The following is a 27,306-nucleotide window of genomic DNA, read 5'->3' as shown; positions in this document are numbered from 1 at the left end:
CTTCTTACCGTCCTAAAACTAATAGAACAATTGAAGCAACCAATAAGAATTTCAAGATAATCATCAGGAAAATGTGTCAATCATATCGAGATTGGTCAGAAAAGTTATCATTTGCACTCTGGGCATATCGTATATCAATATGGTCTTTCACATGAGCTACTCCTTACTCTTTGGTATATGGTATGAAAACTGTCTTACTAGTTAAAATGGAAATTTTTTCTATCAAGGTTTGATGGAAAGTTAGTTGTTAGAAGTAGACTAGGTCTATCACAGGTATGAAGAACTGAACTTGATCGAATAAAAATGACTTATAACTCTGTACCACATGCAAGCTTATCATAAAAGAGTCATTCGTGCGCTTGACAAGAAGGTCAAAGTTCACAACTTATAAGTTGTGGATTTGGTATTCAAAAAGAATCGAGCACCTATCCTAGATCATCAAAAAAATATTGTCTAAAAAAACTGTCAGACTTCAAGACTATGATGGAATTAAATTACCAAAACAACAAACCTTGACCAGATCAAGTAGTACTATGTTTAAGGAGGCTATATTCGGTTGAACCAATTTCCTTGTTACCCAGCTCGATATCTCATTTCTCAACCCTTTGCAACCTTTAAAAAAAATAATAATATAATAAAGAATTGTCTTTTTTTCTTTCTTAGCCCGATCACCCAACCTAAGGAAGAGAATGTATTACTTGAACAACATTTTGGTCTGATCCCAAAAACCAAGGTACATAGGCAACTTGAGAAGTTACTTTAAGCATGACTACGTTAAAAGAAATATATATATTCTCCTTGATGAAAGAAATGGAAAAAAAAATAAGAGAAAAAAAGGAAAAACATAGGAAAAAATGACAAAATATCATAATGGAGAATAAAATTCAAATAAAAAGAAAAAAAAGGAAAAAATTCAAAGGAAATGCCACACAAGGGGCATTTGGGTTTTTGAGTATCAAACTTCTTTTTTTTCTAACAGTATTCCTAAACCCACCTAATGAAGTCCTCCTAACTACTGTGCGAAAAAAACAAGACAAATAGCAAAACTCAATTAGGCAATAATTTCAGAAGTTTGAAAAAAGATAAAAAAGAAGAGTGTTGTTGGGGATGAAGATGGGTGAGACGATAATGTGGATTGAGAGAAGATAAAAAAAATTAAAGTGATGTATGAGAAGAGAGGGTTAGAGAGGTCTATTGAGTGAGGGGGTGAGAACGTGAAAGAGATGTCTAAGATAGGGTATGGGAAGAGAGGAAACATGAGAAAGATGTCTGTGATGGAGTTTGAAGATGTGAAAGAGAGGTCTAAGATTGGGTCTGGACAAAGAGAGAACATGAGAGAAAGGTTTGTAATAGAGTTTGAGGATGTGAAAGAGACGTCTAAGATGGGGTCTGGACAGAGAGAGAAAATGAGAAAAAGGTCTGTGATGGAGTTTAAGCAGGGAGAGAACGTGAAAAAGAGGTCCATGGAGAGAGTTAGAGGACGTGAAAGAGAGGCCTGAAAATGGAAAAAAAAATAAAAAGAAGAAGGGAGAGCGTGCAAAGTGGTTCTTTTTCTTTTTCTTCTTCTTCTTCTCTATTTTTTGTTTGAAAAAGAAAATTAAAGAAAAAATGAGACAACATGAGACGTTGATGGTGGCTAGAATGGAGAGTATGGTGGTGAGGGAGATGAAAGAGATAAGAGGTTGGCTAAAAATTTGAGAGCCCCTTGTGTGTACAACACCTTAACCTTATATATATATATGGGAGGCGTTCGGCGCCCTACTATTCACCAAACGTTTTAGCAAACAAATTAAGGTCATTAGATAAGACGAAGATCGACTATGCAGATTGATTTTGCATTTAAGTTACAAATTATCGGATATTTACAGCGCCATCCTTAAATTTTTAAGGATTTAGTGTTACCTCCCTCATAAACAAAATAAGGCAAAAGAACAGAGAGTTTTGTTCTTAACCCTCTCTCTCTCATCTCCTCGTTGGACCTTCTTTGTTCGAATGGCTCCTTCTCTTTTCTCTTCATGATTTTTCTCTCTCTACAGACAAGTCTCATCTCCTGCTCAAGAATTAAGAGTTATGTTATCGCTAAAACTCATTCTCTCCAGCTCTCGTTGAAACTCCTTCCCTCTCCAGTGAGTTAGACACTGGGACAGGTATTTCATCCCTTAAAGTATTTAAGATAATGATGATATTCAAAATTTGAGTGATTTTAATTTTATTTCTTTGGAGAAAGAGCATTTTATGCTGCTAAGTGCTGCCAACCATCTCATAGTATAAAGTAGTAAACAATGTGTACAGTACTGTAGATTAAGTTTTGCTTTTGATTTCTTATTTGGTCTCTGTTACTTCAATTCTTGAAATTTTCTAACTGAAATTTGATTCCTATCTACTCCTCTTTGTGTGTGTGTGTGTGTGTGTTTTTTTTTTTTTTTTTTGCACTTTGTTAGTGTGGGATTCACCAAGAACCAATACCCATTTGTAGTCCAGTTTTATTTTACTTTCTAGTATATAAGCATTTCTTATCTTATTTCATGCTTACACTTTTCTTTTTTCTATTGTCTTCTTCCATACTAGTGAAAGCGCCCTTGATCCGCGGGGTGCGCGGATCCGCTTTTGACCCTTGAGGTTTGGGAGTCGCCACCTAGTTATTATGGTCTAGGAACCAAACTGACTCTAAAACAGATAATAAACTAATCTACTACAGAAAATCTGAATCCGGGGATCATGTTACGGGGTTGGAAGGTGTTAGGCACCAATCCCGCCCGGCCAATGCCGGTTTCTACTTATCCCAAATAAAACTACATCGCTAATAACAAACCTAGATTAAAAAAATAACGAAAAATCTTACCTTCGATCTGCAAAAGTGCTATTCCCTCAGATCTGGTGAAAACGACTCCTTGTACCGTACTCCTTCTTTGTTCTATCTCCGGATCTGATTTCTGATCTCCGAGGTAAGGTATCTCCTTCTTGGATCTGGGTGCTTCGAATTTGTTGTGGATTTTTGGGGTGTTTTTGAGAGATTCCTAGGTGTTTTTCAGCTGAAATTGAAGTAGGGGTATTAGGTAAGGAGTTGGGACTCCAAAATTAGGGTTTTGGAAAGGTTGTGGAGGCTTCTTTACTTACTTTTCCTAAGGTTTTTTTTTATATAAAAAATAGGGTGTGGAGGCTCCTATTTATAAAGTTTTTTAGGAGAATTAGGGTTTGATTATGATTTCTTTTAAGGTTTCAATTAGGGTTTAGACTTTGGTCTCATGAGATTGACTTAGTCTTTAGGGTTTTAATTTAGGGTTTTGACTTTAGTCTTATGAGATTGACTTGATTAGTTTAGATTAGGGTTTTAATTTAGGGTTTTGATTTTAGTCTTATGAGATTGACTTAATTAGTTTAGATTAGGGTTTTAATTTAGGTTTTGACTTTAGTCTTATGAGATTAACTTTAATACTTTGACTTTAGTCTTTCTTGGTTGGCTTTTAATATCTTGACTTTAGTCTTACTTGATTGACTTTAAGGTTGACTTTAGTCTTACTTGATTGACTTTAAGGTTGACTTTAGTCTTACTTGATTGACTAGATTTTGGAGAACCCCTTTTATTATATCTTTAATTCTTTGGGCCCCTAGATGGAGGGGTCCTTGAATAAATATCCTGGCAACCATCAACAATTTTGCCTGAAAACCTGATTGGTTAATTATTTGGTTAAAATTTTTAAATTAATTTTATTAATGTTTCTCTTTACATTATTTAATGTTTTATTTATTATTTTGAAAATTTTAATTATTAAATTTGTAAAATTATCATTTTGCACTCGGAGATGATTTTTTACGTTTTAAGTCGTTTTTCAACGTTTCAGGATGTTTTGGAATCAGTTTTTCATAATAAATTCAATGGGAATGTTGGTTTTTGTCATTTTATGAAGGTTTTTGTATGAAATGATCGTGAACTTTATGAGGGGCATTTTCGTAATTTTATCAAATTTTGTGAAAATTGGCGAAATGATTTATTTGGTTTCGATTTGTTATTTTATGTGTTTGAATGAGTTTTCCTAATCGTAACGTAGGCTCTAAGGTTGTTTTGATGTGAGGGGTATTTTGGTAATTTGGTCATTTTAGTGATTTTTATCGTGAAACTTTTTTTTGTCTGAAAGATGATGATTTCTATGTTTCTGGGGGCATATTTTCCTAGCGTAGCGTGGTTTCTAAGTTTTGTCAGTTCGAGATACCTTATCCGGATTTCTGAAACATATCTGGTAACAAAATAAAGCATTGGAATAGACATCTATCATTGGGAACCGTTGCGATCGGGTTGACGAGTTGATTAATTAGGCGAGTGCAAAAATGGGGTGTCTACAACTAGCATTTTTTTTTCACATATGATATAAGTATTGCATCATGGTCTTCATGTATATATCACAGATTTAGCCATGATGCCTGTTTTCTGATTTGGACTTTTTTTATTAGTCTGGTTTGGACATATTGGTGCAACATATATTTTTTCTGGTTCTCTTTTTCCTCCATATAATGGTTCCTACACACTTCCACGACATGGAAGTGCAATATGAGGAACAATCTTGAGGTCACTCTAGCATAGCTCATTATTATAATGTGGCGTGATGAGCTACAATCCAAAAAATGCACGTATTCCATTTGTTACTGATATAAACAGGTTGGGCAGTTTGGATTGTTTCACAATTGGGTGGTCTGGATTCATTGGCATCGATGTGGTGCCCTATGGTAGTTGTGTGGTTTATCACATTGCATTGTTATCTTCTTCTTTTTAGATAGGTAAGCTGAACTTGAACCCATGACCTCAAAATTGTTTTGCAATGTGTAAAACCAACTGAGGTCTAAGCCTTTTTTTTGTTTTTTTGTTTTATTTTGTATTGTTATCTTTTATCAAGACAAGATCTTAGATTACTAAGTTGTGTATAGTTCGTTTCTTGTCTGGTATGATACTCATATGAATTTTTTCTATGTGATGCTGCAGTGATGTGTCATATTCAAATTGTGTATTACTTGAATCCTTCTAATTCAACCTATTTGATACAAGTAATGTACCCTCATTTCAGACTATTTTGTATACTTTAACCTGGACTCACTTCCATGTAGTTGAAAATTTACTGCTTACCAGAATATTTTGCAAAATGAATGGTAATTTCTACTAAAATATATCCAAAAAGAGAAATTATGTAAATTTAGATTCAAGCCTTGTGGAAATGGTACTATTTCATTGAGATATGTTGAAATGTAATGGTATGCGTTGAATCTCGTTAATTCTTTATCATTTTTCTTCTTGCTGTTTTCAAATCTTGGGATGGTGCTTTAAATTTCAAGAATTGGTGTTAAAAGTAATATCTCATCGTTGTGCTTCTACTTTTAACTTAACTTTCCTTTGTGTTGGCTGAGATCTAGTGATAATCTGGTAAAAAACAATTCAAAATTGGCTGATGAGGGTTATGGGGAAGATGAAGATGAACAATTCAAAAGTTGTGGTGGTAATTACAATGCCAACAAGTTTTGGATTGGTTGTGAAATCTATGAGAGGAGGTTTAATGGAAAGTGCGTGAAGATAACACCTACAAAGGTATAAAGCAGTACAAATGCCCTTCTTACAACATCATGAAGAGAGGTGGACATTAATAGTCCCTAAAAGCTTATAGGATGGTAGCATAGTTTCGGTGACTGATGTTGTAGTAATTGCAGTGCTAATAATATTATTAGAGATTTTTTTTTTCTTTTGTGACATTTTATCTATTCACAATCGATGCTTTAAATTGGTTGGAATAGTTTTTTTCCTTTACCTCACAGGATGTTGAGAAAGAGAGGCTTTACTACTCAACTCTCTTCTGGAAAGAGAGTGTCAAAATTTGGCAAGGTCGAGAAAAGAAAAAAAAACAAGGAAAAAGAATAAATCAGTATTCACTCCTTATCTTACCCATTACTAGGTAAAAAAGTATGCAATTAGTCCAAGAAGTAACTTAGCAAGGACACAACCCACAGACCATATGTCTATTGCAGTTGTGTATTCTATTGCACCAAATATGAGCTCAGTACTCAGTAATAACGAGAGCAAATGTATGATATTGTAGACACCCCATTTTTGTATCCGCCTGACTTGGCGATCCTTCACCCAGTTACTATAGATTACTAATGATGAGCACACAAAAATTTGAAAGCTTGTGAAAAATCTCCTGCCAATTCTCTCTGTTTTCTAATTTCATTCGTTTCTTCCTTCTGGCCACATAACATAGAATTACGCACGCTTAGGATCGCTAAACTTTCCACCCGACTTAGTAAGCACGTACGTTTAGGTTCGCTACACATTTGGATAACTTAGAGACTTCGTTACACTAGGAAAATGCGACTTCGAGACTTAGAAATAATTACATTAGGACCGAAAGAAACTTCACGCCAAAATTCACTAAAATCGACAAAAATTGATAAAATGACGAAAATACCCTTCAACATTCAAACTCGACTTAGAAATCCGATCCTTAGGAAAAAGTAATAAAAATCGAAACCCACTTTAAAATCCAATCTAACTAAAAATAAAACTCAAATTAGAAAAATCAAACAATTCAAATTCAAACAATTAAAAGTAAAACTCAAATTAAAAATTAAACAATTAAGATCAAACAATTAAAATTAGAAAATTAAACAATTAAAATTTAAATCAACATTCAATCCAAAATTTAATCAACCCATCAACATTTAAATTAAAATTCAATTGAAATTAAAATGCAATCAACCAATTAATATTAAAATTAAAACCCAATCGATAACTCAAATTGAATTTAAAACTTAATCGACCAATCGATATTCAAATTAAAACACAAGCAACCAATCGAATTAAAATCTTAATTTAATCAACCAATCAAGATAAAAAAGTGAAACATAATTAACCCATCAAATTAAAGTCAAATCAAAATTAAAAATTGTAACCTAAACCATCAACCAAAATTAAAAATTGAAATTTAATCAATAATGATCCACCAACGTACCACGGGTTTCGAAGCGTGGGATCATGGTCCCATTCTTTCTAAACTCAAAAAGAGATATATTCTCTCTTTGGTTTGATCAAAGAAAGAAGCAAATAAAATAAAAAAAAGAAAAGAAATTAAATAAAAATATCAAAAAGGAAAAAAAGAGAAAATTTAGAAAAAGAGAAAAAATAGAAAGTGAACTCTATAAAAAGAGAAGCCTATGTTCTCTTGAGAAGGAGGGAGAGATTATGAAAAAAGGCTGATATTCTTGAACAAAACAAAAGAAGTCTGACGTTTTGGACAGCAAGAGAGAAACGAAGAGGAGGAAGAAGAAGGAAATAAGAGAAAAAAAAGGGAGGCCAACCTTTGTTCCCTCAAAGTCGTCTTCTTCATCTCTTCCTCCAACACGCACAGCCACCATCCATTGTCGTCCTTTCAACAACCATTATTATTGCTGCTAATGTCCATCTTCCTCTTCATTAATCAGTCCATAGCCACCCCCACATCTCAACTTTACTCCTTCCTCACGTTTTCAGCCCCATTCCCTCAATATTTAAGCTTGTAAATCATTCCCTATTCATCACGGTTGCAGCCCTCTGAAAGTTATTCTATTGAAACCACCTGCTACTCATGGTTTCAGCCAGTAATAACAGCACCATCCCCATTTTCACCTTCGTGGTTGACCCCTCTCAATCATCCCTTCCTCATCAGCCATGCCACTAACTTTCTCAGTTTTTTATCTCATTATCGATAAATAGAGCAGCACAACGCTAACAACAGCCCCACCTTCATAACCACCAGATCCTTATCTCTCTGAGCATCTTCTTCTTCGTCTCCATAGTGTCCACGACTCAGCAGCCACACTGCCATCATCTCCCTCACAACAACAACCACCCCAACACCCCCACCATTACAACCCTATCATGTTTAGCCACCCTCATAGACATTCTTCTCATTGTTATTTTACTCTCCTTCCCTACTGACCCGCAGATTTTTCAGCATTCATTCCCCTTCAAGCTCCCTTTCCATCTGATCTCTTTTATCCTCTTTTAATTTCTCCCAACACATTTTTTTTGGACAGAAGTAATCTCGTCTTTTTCACATATTTGGGCAGCGAGCAGTCGAGTAATTCTTAAGGGATTCCGAGTAACCAAATTCTTGCACGCAGTAACTGTATTTAATTGTTTATTTATTTTTTTCTTCTTTTCTTATTCTCCTTTAATCGTTATTTCATGTGTGGAGGTTCTTTATGAGTGTTAATTCGAGCATTTGTGTGAATTGACTTACTGATTTGTGTGCGTTAGAAGTCTAAAATTGACCTTTTTTGATAAAATGGGTATCGAGTTAACTCGTTGATTTGTGTGCATTAGAAGTGTAGGATTGACTCTTTTATTAACTTGCCATGCGAGATAACTCAATGATTTATGTGCACATATGGGTTTAAAATTGATTTTTCTTTTTAATAATATGCACGGAATCAACTCACTGATTTATGTGCACATATGGGTTTAAAATCGATTTTTGTTTTAATAATATGCGTGTGAATTGACTCACCGATCTTTTGTGTATGAGGGGTTTAAAGTCGATTTTTTCCATAAAATTGGCCTGTGGCATTCATAGCGATTCTTTAGTTTCTAAAATAAAAGTGAAATGTACATACTCATAGTTGTTTTAGTTTTTAGAAAATTTGTATTTGTGAGTTGCTAATTTGAAAATTCCATGTCCATAATGTCCATTTTGAAAAATCCATACTCATAACTCTCTAGTTTGGAAAATTCGTATTCGTGAATTCTTAATTTCAGAATTTATCGTACATGGGTAATTCTCTAATTTGGAATATCATTTTTATAAATCTCTAATTTGAGACTCATTATATGTGAAATTTTTTATTTTGGGGAGTTTATATTTTAATGTCCAATTTGGGAGCTTCCCATATTTATATAAACTTCCAATTAGGAAATTTCCACTTTCGAGTTTAGAAACTACATAAATTATCAAATTAGAAAGTTCATATTCATGATTTTCTTATATGGATAATTTTGTATTTCTGAATTAGAAATCTCATAAAGTACCAATTTAGATGTTCCATATGGATGAATTTCTAATTTGGAAAATTTTCACGAATTCCTATTGTAGTCGATTTGGGAAGATATTTGCTCATACGGATTTGTAATCGAAATATTGACACGTGGACTTTAGAGCATAGACTGGGATCAAGGCTTTTTTTAAACATTTTTATTTTATGTAGAATTTGAGAATCATGTAATATTTAGGAAAATATTTGCCATAAGATTCATTTAGCACATCCGATATAATTTGATGATGATGGACCCTAGTTTGACTTTAGTCTCTACCCGTTGACCGTAGGATAATTTGGATCGTAGTAGAGACCGATTATCTCGATCGGGCGGGTTCGATGTCTAACACCTTCCGAAACCTGTAATCTAACCCCTTACCCATTTCTCTGATCCGTGGACCTATCCATATCCATCTGGAGTTATTTATGGTTCCTAGACCTAAACTAGGTGGCGACTCCCATCTTTCAAAATCCCCCATTTATAAATCGGACCCTTATCCACTTTTTTGGCGAAAATGGGTCGAAGCGATTTTAGATATGTTCAGCTCGCTTTTAATCTGTTATAGAGGTGGAATTTTGCTTCTTACAACAACCCAAACCAAGCCACAAGGAGGTGAGGTGGTTGCTATTGGAAAGGGTAAGACTGTTGGGGAAAACGAAGTGGATCCTAATGTTAAGGTGAATTTTTATGAATCATTGTTAGCCTATCCATGTTTCTTATTATTTATTAATTAGGTCTCACTAATGCATTTTTTTTCTTTGTGGGGTAAACTGGTGCCAAAGTAGTGTACTCAAAGTATGCTTGGACTGAGGTTGAATTTAATGGATCAAATCATCTTTTATTGAAGGAAGATAACATTGTGGGTGTTCATGAGACTGATGATATCAAAGATCTCAAGCCTTTGAATGATCATATTTTAATCAAGGTCGGATTCTTTCTTAAGCCATTTGATTTTCCCTAAAGTAGGGATCCTAGATTTCTGGATTACTATTTATTCTCTAACTCTGGTTTAGAACCTAGAACGTTTGTTGAAATCATGCTTTATTTATATATGTATAGACAACCTATAGCATGCATTTCTTAGATTGCCTAAACCTGTAGGGGCAATTCTGCATGAATACTTCACCTTGTTCTTGAGCATATTGTGCCTCAGAGTTGAATACTCTTTGATTTCAGGTTGCCCAAGTTGAGGAGAAAACTGCTGGTGGCTTGTTGCTGACAGCTGCTTCCAAGGAGAAACCGTTCGTTGGAATTGTAAGATTGTTTTTCTTAATATAATAAATGTTAGAGTTTTTAAGTAGTTTTGTAAATTTGGCTATTGAAAAATATGTCTGTGTTTGGGCTTTGGCATCAAGTAATTACGTTACGTGGGCAAATGGGAATAATGCTCATTTTTTTTCACTTCGTATTGTACTAAGTGATTGTTGTTGGGCCTGGTCCGTTGGACGAAGAAGGTAAAAGGAAACCACTAACAGTCGCCTCGGAGAATATGGCCTTGTACTTCAAATATGCTGGAAATGAGTTCAAGGGCAGTGATGGTTCTGATTACGTAGTTCTTAAGGCATCTGATGTGATAACAGTTTTGCCTTTAGTAGAAAAAATATTGTACTCAACAAAAGCTTATTACATTTGTTGGCTTTAAGGATTTTTTTTTCTCTTTTTTTTCCGAGGTAAGTGATGTTCAAGTGTAATCAACATAGGCTTTATTAGATATATTTATTTAAAACTTTTTGATTTGGGAAATCTATAAATCAATTCAAACAATGGAATTGATATATCTTAAGCAAACCAACAGGTAGGCCTCTAGTTTGATTGTTGATGCGTATCATTTATGCTAGCAAGTGCACTAATCGTTTCAAGTAATAAGATATCGTTCCCATGAGGATTAAGTTACTAAGTACCAAAAATAATCACCTAAATTACTATTTGATAAATTGAGAATTTTAGAATTGCAAATTGAAATAACAATGAAACAAGAAAGAATGGATTCTTATGAATTAAAAACCTAGGGCTTTCGACTTCACTACATATACTCCTACGTAATTGATTATTCAAAGTAATAACTGATTTGCCTTATTTGGAGGTTTAATTCCCTAAACCAACTAGTGTTTTCTCTCGAAATACACTAGATTACTCCTTAAAATATTAACTCAGCACATCTCTATGTGAATTTAAATACCAAAGAGTCATAAAATCTGTGGAATTATTGTAAATTGAATTACTAACCTCTTAGAACATGCTAAAGTACCTCTACCGTTCATTCATTCTAACATGATCTATTTTATTGATCTAACCTAGATTCTAATTCTCATATAAACCTAGATCAATAAATCAATCAAAACTTTGGCCTTCAGATTTGATAGCATTAAACTCAAAATAGACACACAAATAAGTAATTGCAAAACTAGGAATTAAATTTGAATAAAACAACTACGAAATTGTATCTGAGTTACATCTCAACCCTAGAAATGAAATTTAGTTCATAACGAAATATGAAACAAACATCTTGAAGTTAAACATAGAAGAAAGGAAGAATAAACCAGTAAAATTCGAGATTGCCGTAGCAATCACTTGATCTCCTCTCCCTCTTCTTCTCTAGCCTCCAAGATATCTCTAAACCTTAAAAAATCAACTACTTATAGCCTCCATACGTTCTGAATACAATTAGGGTTCAATCCCCTTTAAATCGGATCTCAATGATCTAATAATAACACGAGACGAAGTGCAGAAAACGGGATCGCGCCGCGTGCCGCGGCAAGAATGTACCCACCGCTGTGGCGGCTAGCTTCTGTTTTGGGGTCTTTGTTGATTTAAATACGAGCGCCGCGGCAGCCTCTGCCTCTTGTACTCCATTCTTTGAAAATTCATCGTTTCTTCCAATTTCACCCCGAATTACTTCCTTTTCGTATTCTTGACCATTTATTACCTAAAACAATAAAAAGAACGATTACTAAATAAAATCACTCTCAAATTAACAAAATGTCAAGTAAAATTACATAGAATAAGTCGTTACAAACCGACTTATCAAATTCCCCCAAACTTAACATTTGCTAGTCCTCGAGCAAAAAAAACAGAAATAAACCTAACCTAGAATGAACTGAATCAAAACTAACTTCAGATTCTTCAAGTTTCAAGAATAAGTTTCATTTAACAAGCACAATTCACAATAGTGTCTCAAAAATCACTGATAACATAAAGCGTCAAGAATCTATTGGACATTACAAAAGCTAGAAAAATCACTCAAACTTTCATCCCATTCAAATCATCAATTCTCTGAAAAATCCAAGTAAGCAATCTCTAAAACAATCAATTCCACCACCCGGATAATTTTATAAAAACAATGCAAACAAATTTGACCTCTAAATAGTAATGAAACATCAAATCTCATAAGCTTGGCTTTCTTGTCACTCTCCACTAATGTAAACTCATCATGCCACCTCGGATCAAAATGTCTTAATTAAGCTTGTAATGTTAGGTTTAAGTATTGGCTCAAAAAGAATGGATAGGATAATTCAAAGAATGAGAATACTCACAACCGAACAAAATGTAACATTCTAAAGAGCTTAAGAATACTAACATCACAACTTCACTTTTCATACTTTCCTTCTTTCTTTTGTGCTATAACACTTTCGCACACTTTCACCACTACTACCTTCAAAAGTTTTTTTTTTAATCAAAAAATAAATAAATGAAGAACACTTTTCTTCAAACTTGTATCCCTCCTTCATTTTTCTTCAAGACCCCCTAACTTATTTTTGATTATCACCGGGGTCAACAACATTTTTTTCTATCATTTTCTCTCTTAACAATAGATTTTTGTTCTTCAATCTCAACAAATCACACACAAGTGAATATTCTCATTAAATGTAAGGATAAGTGTTTAGGCTCAAAACTAGGTAGGAAAATAAGTTTAAAGAAAGAAAATTAAGGCAAAAAATTAAATAAATGGCTCAAATGGGTTACTAGCGGATAAAACTAATTAAGGTAGACAAGAAAAGCTCAAACGGTCCAAAGATAGCCTAAATCATTTCCTAAGCAACATGAAAGTCTAGGATTTCGCCTCGAGCGACAATCAGCCAAGTTCTAAAATCTGTTGAGGCCTATTTTTCATTCACAAATGTCTAAATAAAATGTCTCTAAGTAGCAAAACAGGATCATTATTCAAAATTACCATACTAGACCAACATTGAATATCCAATTTAAACAAAACCAATGTCTAAGCTATCATCAAAGTCTAAGTAATTTCGAATTCCAACTCAACAGCCACATATCACAGTAATCAAGTTATCATCATTGACTTTATGAATTGACTTGAAAACAAAGGAAATGCTCAAAAGTTGAAAATCTTAATGTAGAAAACAAATAAAAGAATAGAAAAGAATAAATAAATAAAAATGAAAAATAAAAGAATGAAAAGAATGATAGTATGACTTTAATGCAGCTAACAACTCAAAGAATAAAAGAATCAAATTATTTTCTCCCCCCCAAACTTAAGTATTTCATTCCCCTCAATAAACAAAATCAAACAAACTAAAATAAGGAAATTAGAGGATAGAATAACTCCCTTCTCGATTTATCTCGGGTACAACGACATTTTCTCCTTTCTTTTCAAGCAGTATCTGTAGACACCCCATTTTTGCATCCGCCTGATTAATCAAGTCGTCAACCCGATCGCAAAGGTTCCCAATGATGGATGTCTATTCCAATGCTTTATTTTGTTACCAGATATGTTTCAGAAATTCGGACGAGGTATCTCGAACTGACAAAACTTAGAAACCACGCTACGCTAGGTAAATATGACTCCAGAAACATAGAAATCATCATCTTGCAAACTAAAAAGAAGCTTCACGATAAAAATCACTAAAAATGATTAAATTACCAAAATACCCCTAACATCAAAACAGCCCTAGAGCCTGCATTACGCTTAGGAAAACCCACTCAAACATATAAAACAACAAATCGAAACCAAGTAAACCACTTCGCCAATTTTCACAAAATTTGACAAAATTACGAAAATACCCCTCATAAAGTTCACGATCATTTCATACAAAAAAAATTCATAAATGACAAAAACCAACATTCCCATTGAATTCCTTACGAAAAACTGATTCCAAAACATCCTGGAACATTGAAAAACAACTTAAAACGTAAAAAATCCTCTCCGAGGGCAAAATGGTAATTTCACAATTTTAGTAATTAAAAATTTCGAAATTAATAAATAAATCATTAAATAATGTAAAGTGAAACATTAATAAAATTAATTATAAAATTTAAACTAAAAAATTGATCAATCAGGCTTTCAAGAAAAATTGTTGATGGTTCGCAAGGACCCCTCCATTTGGGGGTCCAAAGAATTAAAGATATAATAGAGGGGGGTTCTCCAAAAATTTAAAGTCAACCAAGCAAGACTAAAGTCAAGATACTAAAGTCAATCAAATAAGACCAAAGTCAAAATTAAAGTCAATTAAGTAAGACTAGAGTCAAGTATTAAAGTCAACCTCATAAGACTAAAGTCAAAATCCTAAATCAAAACCCTAATCTAAACTAATCGAGTCAATCTCATAAGACTAAGGTCAAAACCCTAAATAAAAACCCTAATCTAATCAAGTCAATCTCATAAGACTAAAGTCAAAATCCTAAATCAAAACCCTAATCTAAACTAATCAAATCAATCTCATAAGACTAAAGTCAAAACCCTAAATTAAAACCCTAAAGACTAAGTCAAAACCCTAATTAAAACCCTAAAAGAAATCTTAATCAAACCCTAATGCTTCTAAAAAACTTTATAAATAAGAGCCTCCACACCCTATTTTCGTATCAAAGAAAAAACCCTAGGAAAAGTAGGTAAAGAAGCCTCCATAGCCTCCCCAAAACCCTAATTTTGGAGCCCCAACTCCTTCCTAACACCCACACTCCGATTTTAGCCTAAAAAACACCCAAAAGCCTCTAAAAAACATCCCAAAAATCCACAACAAATTTGAAGCACTCAGATCCAAGAAGGAGATACCTTACCTCGAAGATCAGGAATCAGATCCGGAGATAGAACGAAGTAAGGAATACGGTACATGAGTCATTCTAACCAGATCTGAGGGAATAACACTTTTGCAGATCAAAGGTAAATTTTTTTATTTTTTTTAATCTAGGTTTATCATTAGCAATGTAGATCTATTTGAGATAAGTAGAGACCGACATTGGCCGGGCGGGGTTGGTGCCTAACACCTTCCAACCCCGTAACATGATCCCCGGATTCAGATTTCTATAGTAGATTAGTTCTTTTTATCCATTGTAGGGTCAATTTGGTTCCTAGACTGTAATAACTAGGTGGCGACTCCCAAACCTCAAGGGTCAAAAGCGGATCCGCGCATCCCGCGGATCGAGGGCACTTTCAGTGGCGACTCCACTGGAGACTATTGAGGATCAGACTTGAAAAGCCCCAAGTGTGGGATGCATTGCCAATAGGACCTTTTTTATTTTATTTTTAGTTATTTGTTTATTTATTTATTATTATTTATTTTTCCATTCTTTTTGGCTTAATTATGGATCATTTGTTTGGATTCTGAATACTTTGTTTTGGCACATTTTCATGGTTCAATCTAAGATCATTCAAAATGACCCTAAATAATGCAGGATGTCAAGAGGATAATAGTGAAGAAATGGTTGTTGAACCATTCTCATTATTTTGTTTATTTTATATTTTTGGATTGTATTATCTTTTCTTGGCGTTACTTGGATTGATTTTGGGTATGACATTTTGGAGTATCACTTTTTAGGATTCAATCTAGGGTCATTTTGGGATGATCCTAAATAATGAAAAATTCAAATTGACATAAATTGATGATAGAATGATGGTGGTTGGAATGTGATTTATGGATTTTTTTAATAAAAAAAAATTGAATTTTTTTTAGCACGTTAGTAGGCATATTTGGCAAGTTGTAAAAAAAAATTATTTGTGACTAATGCACTAAGAAACAAAAAAATTGCCTTTTTTAATGTTGTTCATGATGAGGATAGGATTTTTGAAAAAAAAATCAGAAAAAAATCGCAAAAATTGTTTTTTAACGCGTGGTGTGCCGTTAGTAGAAAACAGTTTCTACTGTTTTTTATCTTCTTCTCCATTTGCTGAAAAACAGCAAACAGAGACGTTTTTCTTGTTCTTCTCTCTCTCTCTCTCTCTCTCTCTCGTTCTAAACGACATTCCATAATAGATGTCGTGATCATCAACTTTTCATCAAAACTAACCATCTCATATCTTATGCTCTTCGTTTAAAGTTTCTAAAACTCGAATCGATCAAAGAAAGAGAGATGTTTCGAGTGAATAATAGTTTGATCGGATCATTAAACATCTGGACATTGATCTTCTCAATCCCAATAATAGGTGCATCGGTGTAGAAGTTCTTGGACACTCAGAATGCCAAAGATTTCTTTAAATCCCTCTGTTATCGCTTGGAGTATTCTTGTTCGGGGTATTCGTTGTTGGGTGCGGTCGTTTCTTGTTGCAAAGTATCAGCATTTCTATGAATTTATCTATTCGTGATGACGAATAAATGAGTTGGGCAGAAGATATCAGGGATGAAATGCAAAGAGTATTAGCTTGGAAATTACACGAATTGGTTGCAGAAACACGTGGTTAATGGTGAGAATTGATATAAGATAAAGAGTTGTTTGATCGAAACACAGGTTTTTACGATTCTTGGCAATGATATTGATCAAAAGGGAGCCCAATTTTATCAGAAGAATCTGTCTCTCAATTCGTCAATTTTGCTAAAACCTTTCACTGTTCGTGGGAGATTGATTTAAAAAAAAAGAAGAAAAAACAATTATTGCTGAGCTTAGATGAAAGTGATGGATACCCTACAACTTGGGTTTATTAACATTACCAAACACGACATCCATATTTTGCCACGTTGCACTCTCTCCAGCCCAATTTGATTACTTGACCATCCTTTTCTAGAATATCTATGCTGATCTGATAATATAGTTTTGATCAAGTATTTGAGTTCAATAACGATCTGATCGAATAATAATCCAATTTGATAACTTAATTACCAGATCAGTTATGGATAAAATTTTTATGAAGGGCCATGATTGGGAGACTGCAACCTTGTGTGGTACCCATGGTGTGTGTTATAATGTTTATTAACTCTTGGAGTGCAGGATTGCCAATTTTTTCCCAATATATCTTAAAATGTTGTCTAGGATAGATAGGATAATTTATGATCTTGTCCATGTGATCATATCAAGAATTACCCTTCTACGTACTTGTCAATACCATTATAGAATCGGGTTTGGGATGTCCTTTTGCAGATTTTTTTTGTTTTGTTTTGTGATTAAAAAAAAAAATTAAGAAAGAAATTGAATAATAAACAAATTTATTTTGCGATTTCTTTTTCTTAAAAAAAAAAATCAATTTGTTTAAAAAAAAAAAAAAAAAAGAGGTACATCAATCCTTATAATGATCGTTCTATTACCAATTCAATGTTCATTGAATCTCGACTTGTTTAAGGTCACCCAAAATGATTTTTCGATTGGACCATGAAAAGAATTGTGCTAGGATTTGATTGATTATTTCTGATCGATTTCTCATCTAATATGTTATGATCTCTATAGGTAATTTTGGATATGCTTATTTTGATTTTGATCTCGATGCTATGAATTGTGATTAATATTTCAATGTTGTAATGAAATGATCAGGCCCATGGGCCCATTTATTTAAAAAAGGCCCCGGGCGCACCCCACCTTGTTTTGCACACACCACATGCACGTTTACTGTTTTGAGCACTTACACGTCCCATATAGCCAATGTGGCACTAGTGCGTGGCCCGGTCTTTTCGGAGATGCGACGTCATTCATGAAACCCACAACTCCAGTCACGTACCTTAGGGTATATCAAACTGAGGGCATTAATACCATCTAATCAGGTGATTCTGAGAGATATATTGATGCACCCAGGCTGGAGCGACCTGAGCCTTTTACCTATTGTAAACCACACAGTTACATGTCCCAATTGCCAACGTAGTACTAGTACGTGGTCGGTCCCCTCGTGGGATGCCAAACCATTTATGAAAGCTACAACTCTTGACTCGTACCCATAGGTATAAAAGATAATCTAAATATATCAATTGCACTTCTTGGTCAAAACCGGTGCCTAAGCAAGATCTTGCCCCGTTGTACCCTACTATACGAGGGGGATAGACTATGTCTATTCTAGACGAGAGGTATTTAAGTGGGCCCTTGCTCAGCATTGTGCGCCACCTCTCAACTGGAGATCAAACTGGCTGTTTTTGACTTCAGAGAAGTGAATTGAGGTTTTAGATTATCACCTATACGGTATATCAAACCAAAGTCACTACGTATCGAAAGGTATATAGGTGTGCTTGGGCAAGAGTGGCCAGAAAAAAAATGCATTGCACGTAGTATGCTTAGAGTCTAGAAACCTTCCCAGTAGGTCACGACTCGAACTTATCGTGGGTGTTCCCGGGTTGTTTATTGAATAGAGTCCGTTGATTGATGAATGTATGTGAGTGATGTGAATGGTGGGATCAGAGTGTATGATTGTCCTCAAGGATAAAAAATATTGTTTTTGAAAATCAAAATGGGTGCACCGACCCAATAAAGAATCCATTCTTTTATAATAATGATCCAGTCCATCCCGATCCAACAGTCCTGATGGACCGGGCCATTTAAATCGAAATAGAAATCAAATTTTCAAAGAAGAAAAATAGTTTACAAAGGCAAAATATTTCCCAGAAAAAAAATATTTTCCAAAAGAAGTGTTTTCCAGAAAAAGTGTTATTCTCTAGAAAAAATATTGTCTAAGAAAAAACGTTTTCCAAAAAATATTTTTCATAAGAACAAGATTTTCCAAAAGAAAATGATTTCTAAATAAAAAACTATTTTTCAGAGAAAAATATTTTCCAAAAGAAAAGAAAATGATTTACAAAAGATCTATGTTTGCATGAAATTTTTTTGAAATATGTTTTTTACCAAAAATCTATTTTTTTCATGGACCTTATAAAATTATCAAAATATGTTTTTCTAAAAAGAAATGATTGCAAAAAATAATCAGTATTGTGAAAATTGTTATTCAATAAAAATATTATTTTCAAGAGTGCAATAAAATTATTTTTCTTCTAAATAATCATTGAATGGATGAATTGTTTAACGGATTGGTGTACAAAATTCTATAAAATCTCAGGGTTCATTTAAAATGTTATCAAGGGGGGACACTGAAATTGGTTAAATTCACCTTCAAAGAGGTTTTAAGGGTTATCATTGTATCTAAGCTCTATCGTCTATCGTCTAGCTAGGGCTGTAAATCCGGTCAGTTAGAGTAAATGTCAATATCAAGTCAAACAGTCAGAAATGACCTCAAAATTTCTCAACATCGTCCAGTTGTTCTTTAAAGATCATAGTGCTTCAATCCTACCGGTTATAAGCAATATCTCAGTCCTCAGTCCTAATCAAACTCGTGTGAGTACTTATCTTGAGTTTTCAAGAGTCATTTGGGTTAGCTCGAGTCCCTTTTTCCAGCAAGCTCATGTCTTCCTTAGATTGAGTCTACTATTTCCTATTGAGTCAAGTTAGTTCATCGAGTCTATAGAGGTGTCTGTTGTCCCATCTGAAATTGATCGGATAAAGGAAATTTTTGAATACCTCGAGCGCATTAACGAATTAACTAATAATTTGATAGATTTCGTTTCTGAACAAGAAGATAAGAGTCGGGCTCAACCTTTAATCGAGAAAGGAAATGTCTTTGACCTTGAAACAAAAAATAATTCTTAAAGAGATTCAAATAGAAACCATCTTATCCCTAATGGAACACCAGGGGATAATGAATTTACTCAGAAATTTCAAAAGACTTGTTCGTGTGATCATATGAGGGTATGTTAGGTACAAGCTTGGGTATTGTTCAACACGGAATAGATACTCGTCTATATCGATGAATCAAAAGAAGATGTTATAAAATGTATCAGCACTATCCTTACTACATCTTGAGTTTCAAATCACATATTATCAGTCGATATGGGGTACCTTTTGAACTGATCTCTGATAATGGGTCGTACTTCAAAGCATAAATCATTACTCTATGTTTAAAGTTGAAGATCCGGAAGCACAAATCATCCCCCTACCGTCCTCAGATCAATGGAACGGTTGAAGCAGTTAGTAAGAGTCTCAAGACTATCATCAGGAAAATATGTCAATCACATCGAGATTGGTCAGAAAAATTATCATTCACGCTATGGACATATCGAACTTCAATTCGATCCTTTACTGGAGCTACTCCCTACTCCTTAGTGTATGGCATGGAAGTAGTCTTGCCAGTTGAAATGAAAATTTCGTCTCTCAGGGTCTTGTTGAAAAATCATTTGTTAGAAACAGATTGGGTTCGACAGCAGTATGAAGAATTAAACTTGATCGAAGAAAACGAGTTAAAGTCCTGTACCATGTGCAAGCTTATCTAAGAAGAGTCACATGTGCATTTGACAAAAAGGTCAAAGCTCATCATTTACAAGTCAAGGATTTAACTATCAGACTTCAAAGAAAATTGAACACTCCTCCTCGACTATAGGAGAAAGTCTGAACCCAATTGGAGAAATTCATTCATTAAGAAAATACTGTCAGGAAAAGCTGTCAGACTTCAAGATCATGATGGAATCGAGTTACCAGAACCAACTAACCTTGACCAAATCAAACGGTACTACATTTAAGGAGGCCATTTTTGGCCGAATCAATTTTCCTATTACCTAGTTCTTTATTTATCCTTTCTCAACCCCTTTTACAAGCCTGTTCAAAAAGAGAAAAATTGTGCCTTTTATTTCTTAGCCCGATCACCTAACCTAGTAGAGGGAATATCTGAACTACGTTTTGGTTTGATCCCAAAAATTTGGGGTACGTAGGCAACCTGAGAAGTTACTTCAGGCCCGACCACATCAAAATAAAAATATATATATATATATAGATTCCCCGACAAAGGAAAAATCTAAAAAGAAAAATATTCAAAAGAAAAAGATATCATCCAAAATGGGGAAGAAAGTTCAAAAAAAAATTTTTTTAATGAAATGCCACACAAGGGGCATTTGGGTTTTTGAGCCTCAAAATTCCTTTCTTTTTATGCATAGTCCCAAGCCTACCTATAAAAGTCCTTCTAAGTACCGTGTGAAAAAGTCAAGGAGGGTAGCGAAGCATGATCAGACAGTAATTCTAAAACTTCAGAAGAGAAGAAAAAGATTTAAAAAAATGATGAAGCCTGCTAAGTTGAAAACCCAAAAAGGACGACTTAGGCAAAAATTAAGGCAAGCTCGCAAAGTTGAAAATCTTAAATGACAACTTTGGCAACAATCAGAGCCAAGAAAAAAGAAAAAGCTCGATAGATCGAAAACCTGAAAAGGCGATCTAGGCAAAAGTTAGAGCAGCTTCGATAGATTGAAAACTTGGAAAGACGATCTAGGCAAAAGTTAGAGCAATACAAAAAAAAACAGAAGAAAATCCCAAGCTGAGAGCAGTTCGAGCTGAAACATCAGAAATCCGAATAATTAAGTTCAATAATCAGCTTAAACCAGGCATAGATTCAGAAGTCACAAGTATCTTGTCTACGATCGATCTGAAAATTCTTACTTCTCCAAGTGAACCAATGGAGAGAATGGTGAATTCTATGATGAGTCTCAAAAGGAAATATTTTGTTCTCTTGAGCCTGACTCAAAATCTTTAATAAAATTAATCAAAATTAAAAGTTGGATCTTTATTGCGCTTGTGGTAATCAAATATTTCAAACCTTCATACAAGGGGCATTTTTTTCTTTTTCCTCTAGATATGTAATTTCCCCCCTTATACAAGGGGCATTTTTTAATGATGTGTTCAATTATTTTTGAGCAATGTTAATCCTAAAAAAATAATGAGAATTTCAAATTTAAAGTTACCCTCTTGATAGCAGTTTTTCGAAAAAACTCTTGAGATTCAAACTCAGGTTTTAAATTCATAAAACTTTTGGATAAATCCTTGAGGTTCAAACAAAAGCACTTCGGATCTCACATTTGACTGTGCCCAGAGATCAATTAATATGGTATTTTTTCATTCCTAGATCCAATCATTCTTGGATTCGATCATTTCTCTTCCAGATTCAGTATCTTTCAGATTTATCCAATTCACTCTGATCAGTCTTTTCCAAATTCATTCATTATTTCCCAAAAGTCCTTCATTCCTTCGCCAATTTTGCTCAGATACCGCCAAGGGTTATCTTGGATTATGCTCAGATGCCGCCAAGGGTTTTCTTGGAATTATGCTCAGATGCCGCCGAGGGTTTTCTCGGAACTATGCTCAGATGCCGCCAAGGGTTTTCTTGGAATTATGCTCAGATGCCGCCGAAGGTTTTCTCGGAACTATGCTCAGATGCCGCCAAGGGTTTTCTTGCAATTATGCTCAGATGCCGCCGAGGGTTTCTCGGAACTATGCTCAGATGCCGCCAAGGGTTTTCTTGGAATTATGCTCAGATGCCGCCGAGGGTTTTCTCGGAACTATGCTCAGATGCCGCCAAGGGTTTTCTTGGAATTATGCTCAGATGCCGCCAAGGGTTTTCTTGGAATTATGCTCAGATGCCGCCGAGGGTTTTCTCGGAACTATGCTCAGATGCCGCCAAGGGTTTTCTTGGAACTATGCTCAGATGCCGTCGAGGGTTTTCTCGAAACTATGCTCAGATGCCGCAAAGGGTTTCTTGGAATTATGCTCAGATGTCGCCGAGGGTTTTCTCGGAACTATGCTCAGATGCTACCAAGGGTTTTCTTGGAACTATGCTCAGATGCCGCCAAGGATTTTGTTGGAATTATGCCCAGATGCCGCCGAGGGTTTTCTCGGAACTATGCTCAGTTACCGCCGAGGGTTTTCTCGAAATTATGCTCAGATGCCGCCAAGGGTTTTCTTAGATTATGCTCAGTTTAAATTTACTTCATTTTTGACTCATTTCCAATTCAAACTCTTTGAAATCTATCTCAGATTTTGAGCCCACACACTTGCACAGTTTTTACATCAGTCAAGGAGAATTTTCTAAAATTCAAGGATCTGACACTGCCAGTGAGAGCTCGTGCTCAAGGACCTGACATTTTTCTAGCTTGGGGAGAGTTTTACGCTCAAGGATCCCAACGCCCCGACGAATTGTTAAATCAGGCTGCAAAATGAACTGTCACTAGCTTTGGCATTCGGATATCGCACTATCTACCAAAATAGATTTGCTATCTAGTTTGCTTCAATCCTCTACCAAAGAGGGGCATCTGTAGACACCCCATTTTTGCATCCGCCAGATTAATCAAGTCGTCAACCCGATCGCAAAGGTTCCCAATGATGGATGTCTATTCCAATGCTTTATTATGTTACCAGATATGTTTCAGAAATCCGGATGAGGTATCTCGAACTGACAAAACTTAGAAACCACGCTACGCTAGGTAAATATGACTCCAGAAACATAGAAATCATCATCTTGCAAACCAAAAAGAAGCTTCACGATAAAAATCACTAAAAATGATTAAATTACCAAAATACCCCTAACATCAAAACAGCCCTAGAGCCTGCATTACGCTTAGGAAAACCCACTCAAACACATAAAACAACAAATCGAAACCAAGTAAACCACTTCGCCAATTTTCACAAAATTTGACAAAATTACGAAAATACCCCTCATAAAGTTCACGACCATTTCATACAAAAAAATTTCATAAATGAAAAAAACCAACATTCCCATTGAATTCCTTACGAAAAACTGATTTCAAAACATCCTAGAACATTGAAAAACAACTTAAAACGTAAAAAATCCTCTCCGAGGGTAAAATGGTAATTCACAATTTTAGTAATTAAAACTTTTAAAATTAATAAATAAATCATTAAATAATGTAAAGTGAAACATTAATAAAATTAATTATAAAATTTAAACTAAAAAATTGATCAATCAGGCTTTCAAGAAAAATTGTTGATGGTTCGCAAGGACCCCTCCATTTGGGGGTCTAAAGAATCAAAGATATAATAGAGGGGGGTTCTCCAAAAATTTAAAGTCAACCAAGCAAGACTAAAGTCAAGATACTAAAGTCAATCAAATAAGACCAAAGTCAAAATTAAAGTCAATTAAGTAAGACTAGAGTCAAGTATTAAAGTCAATCTCATAAGACTAAAGTCAAAATCTTAAATCAAAACCCTAATCTAAACTAATCGAGTCAATCTCATAAGATTAAGGTCAAAATCCTAAATAAAACCCTAATCTAATCAAGTCAATCTCATAAGACCAAGGTCAAAACCCTAAATCAAAACCCTAATCTAAACTAATCAAATCAATCTCATAAGACTAAAGTCAAAACCCTAATTAAAACCCTAAAGACTAAGTCAAAACCCTAATTAAAACCCTAAAAGAATCTTAATCAAACCCTAATGCTTCTAAAAAACTTTATAAATAGAGCCTCCACACCCTATTTTCGTATCAAAGAAAAAACCCTAGGAAAAGTAGGTAAAGAAGCCTCCATAGCCTCCCTAAAACCCTAATTTTGGAGCCCCAACTCCTTCCCTAACACCCCTACTCCGATTTTAGCCTAAAAAACACCCAAAAGCCTCTAAAAAACATCCCAAAATCCACAACAAATTTGAAGCACTCAGATCCAAGAAGGAGATACCTTACCTCGGAGATCAGGAATCAGATCCGGAGATAGAACGAAGTAAGGAATACGGTACAAGGAGTCATTCTAACCAAATCTGAGGGAATAACACTTTTGCAGATCAAAGGTAAATTTTTTTTTTATTTTTTTTAATCTAGGTTTATCATTAGCTATGTAAATCTATTTGGGATAAGTAGAGACCGGCATTGGCCGGGCGGGGTTGGTGCCTAACACCTTCCAACCCCGTAATATGATCCCCGGATTCAGATTTCTATAGTAGATTAGTTCTTTTATCCATTGTAGGGTCAATTTGGTTCCTAGACCGTAATAACTAGGTGAGAACTCTAAACCTCAAGGGTCAAAAGCGGATCCGCGCACCCCGCGGATCGAGGGCGCTTTCAGTATCCTAAAAAGAAAAAGAAAAAAGCCACATTTGCAACCAATGTTAAGTCGTTAACTCACACAAAGAAAGCTAATACTTAGTTCAAATATCCAAAATAAAACAAAACATCACTAATAAATCCAGAATATAAAACTAAAGTCTAAAACTAGAAAAATAGACAGAAAAGTAAAACAAAATAAACATAGAGACTACATCTCCTCCTCATCAGCTTCTTTATCACCCTCATCTCCATCTAAGTCCTCTGCCCGAGAGGGCTCCAGTCCCTCTCCATGTGACTTTCCTGGATAAACTGGCATGTTAGGAAACTGTGACATGTCCACTGCTATCCCCACTACTAATTGCCTCATCATCAACTCAAGAATGCTGTTGCAGGCATACTGATACTCTGTAAACTGCTGGAACTGCTCACCTTGCTGATTAACCCTTTCTTCCAACCTCTCCATCCGCTCAGCCATAGTGAGAGATCTGGAAGACTGTGGTCTTGCCTGCTGACTCTGAACAACTGGTGCCATTCTGTCAACCCCTTTCACCTTGCACTTTATTGTCAGAAAGTGCAGCCATAGGAGCTAAAGTCTCCTCATCTGCCCTAGATTGGACCCCAGCAGCAACACATAAAGCAGTGATCAAGGAAAGATAAAATAATGACATGGAAGTGTGCTTATAACACTGTATAATATGAGAAGATATGAATTTCCCCACATCAATAGATTTTCCAGTCACAATGCAGTACAAGAGAATTGCCCTTTCCTTATTAATATCACTAAAATGCTTTACTGGCATCATTCTAGCCGCCAGAAAATAGTACCAAGCCTTACAGTCCCTAGTGAGCCCAATGCTCGAAAATGTCACAGGTTTTTCTTCTGTTAGCTTCCATTGGGTACCTGGTACAGCAATCTCTTGCAATATCTCTTGATAATCTATTTGTCTCCCATTGAATCTATTGTAATCATCTTTTGTTATATCAAGTAAATTGAAAATTTTGTTGATAGCCTCCCCACTAAAATCGACCTATTTTCCTCTAACAAATACCTTTATATTGTTATTTTCAGGAGCATTGGCATAGAATTCCCTCACAACTGGTACTATTGCAGGCTTAGGTTGTTCACAAAATGTTTCCCATTTCCTCTCTTCTATAATCCCCCTAATACGAGGATATACTACAGCTGTGACAGTTAATCCCCTTTCCACTATGGGATTTCTACCAGTTACCGATACATAGAACCTATTCTGTGCATCTTCACTAACAAATTTTTTTTTATCATAATCAACCCTAGATTTCCTCTTCTTAGAAGTAACTGATGAAGCCATTATAACCCAAATAAAATTCTTCTAATCAGAAATCAACTAAACACAGAATTTCAATCAAGAGAGAAGAAAATCCTTACCTCTTTTGCAAACCTCAAACCTCAAACCTCTTCTTCAAATATCGAATCCAAACTTCTATGAAATCACCTTCCTTCCCCCAAACTTAGTAGCAATCTTTCATTTTTCTAAGAAGAAACAAGAATAGTGAGAATGATTTGAACAAATAAAAGAAATTTTGTGGATTTAAATAGAGTTAGGGGAGGTAGAAGGTTGAGGAAGATGAAGAGGTGAAGGAAAATGAGAGGTTTTTGAGAAAAGAAGAGAAAGAGGCGGAGAGAATGTGAGAGATTTGAACCAAATGACGGGTTTAATCCCTTAAAATTCTGACTTCGCGACTCGCGCCGCGGCAGGTAAGTCATTTCCGCCGCGGCTAGTGCCCTAATTCCTTCAATTTGAGCTTGGCGTCTTTTCTATTTTTGAGAAACCGCCGCGGCGCACATGTACCCACCGCTGCTGCAGAATTGACTGGGCAGTACTGAAATCGTTTATTCACCTGACAAATAAAATTAACATAATTAAAATCAAAATAAATAACATAAAATAAATCCTAAACTACCTAATAAAATAAAATAACAACTAAAACTAAAATAAAATAAACTAATGAAATGCTACATCCTTGAAATTTTAGTTTTGGAAATAAATCGGGTTGCCTCCCAAGAAGCGCTAAAATTTAAGTCTTTAGCTAGACTTTCTTGAATCTTCACTTCGGAATTGAGAGCAAAATGGACACCCGCTCGGTATTAAAGTTCCCTCCGAAGTAGTGCTTCAATCGCTGCCCGTTTACTGTAAAAATCCCTTTCGACGGATGCTTGACTTCTATTGCCCCCGATGGTAAGACCTTGTTGACAGTGAAAGGACCGGAC

General features: G+C 34.9%; 1 pseudogene; it reads left to right on the top strand.

The window, feature by feature from the left end:
* Nucleotides 1–1,223: 1,223 nt before the first annotated feature.
* On the top strand, nucleotides 1,224–10,691 carry LOC147382078 (20 kDa chaperonin, chloroplastic-like; annotated as a pseudogene).
* Nucleotides 10,692–27,306: the final 16,615 nt, after the last annotated feature.

This window comes from Akebia trifoliata, unplaced genomic scaffold (genome assembly GCF_017979445.1).
Source record: "Akebia trifoliata isolate Shusen 1 unplaced genomic scaffold, ASM1797944v1 Contig00048, whole genome shotgun sequence".
NCBI classification, from domain to species: domain Eukaryota; kingdom Viridiplantae; phylum Streptophyta; class Magnoliopsida; order Ranunculales; family Lardizabalaceae; genus Akebia; species Akebia trifoliata.
The sequence above is the reverse complement of the archived record's forward strand: the minus strand, read 5'-3'. Positions and strand labels throughout refer to the sequence as shown.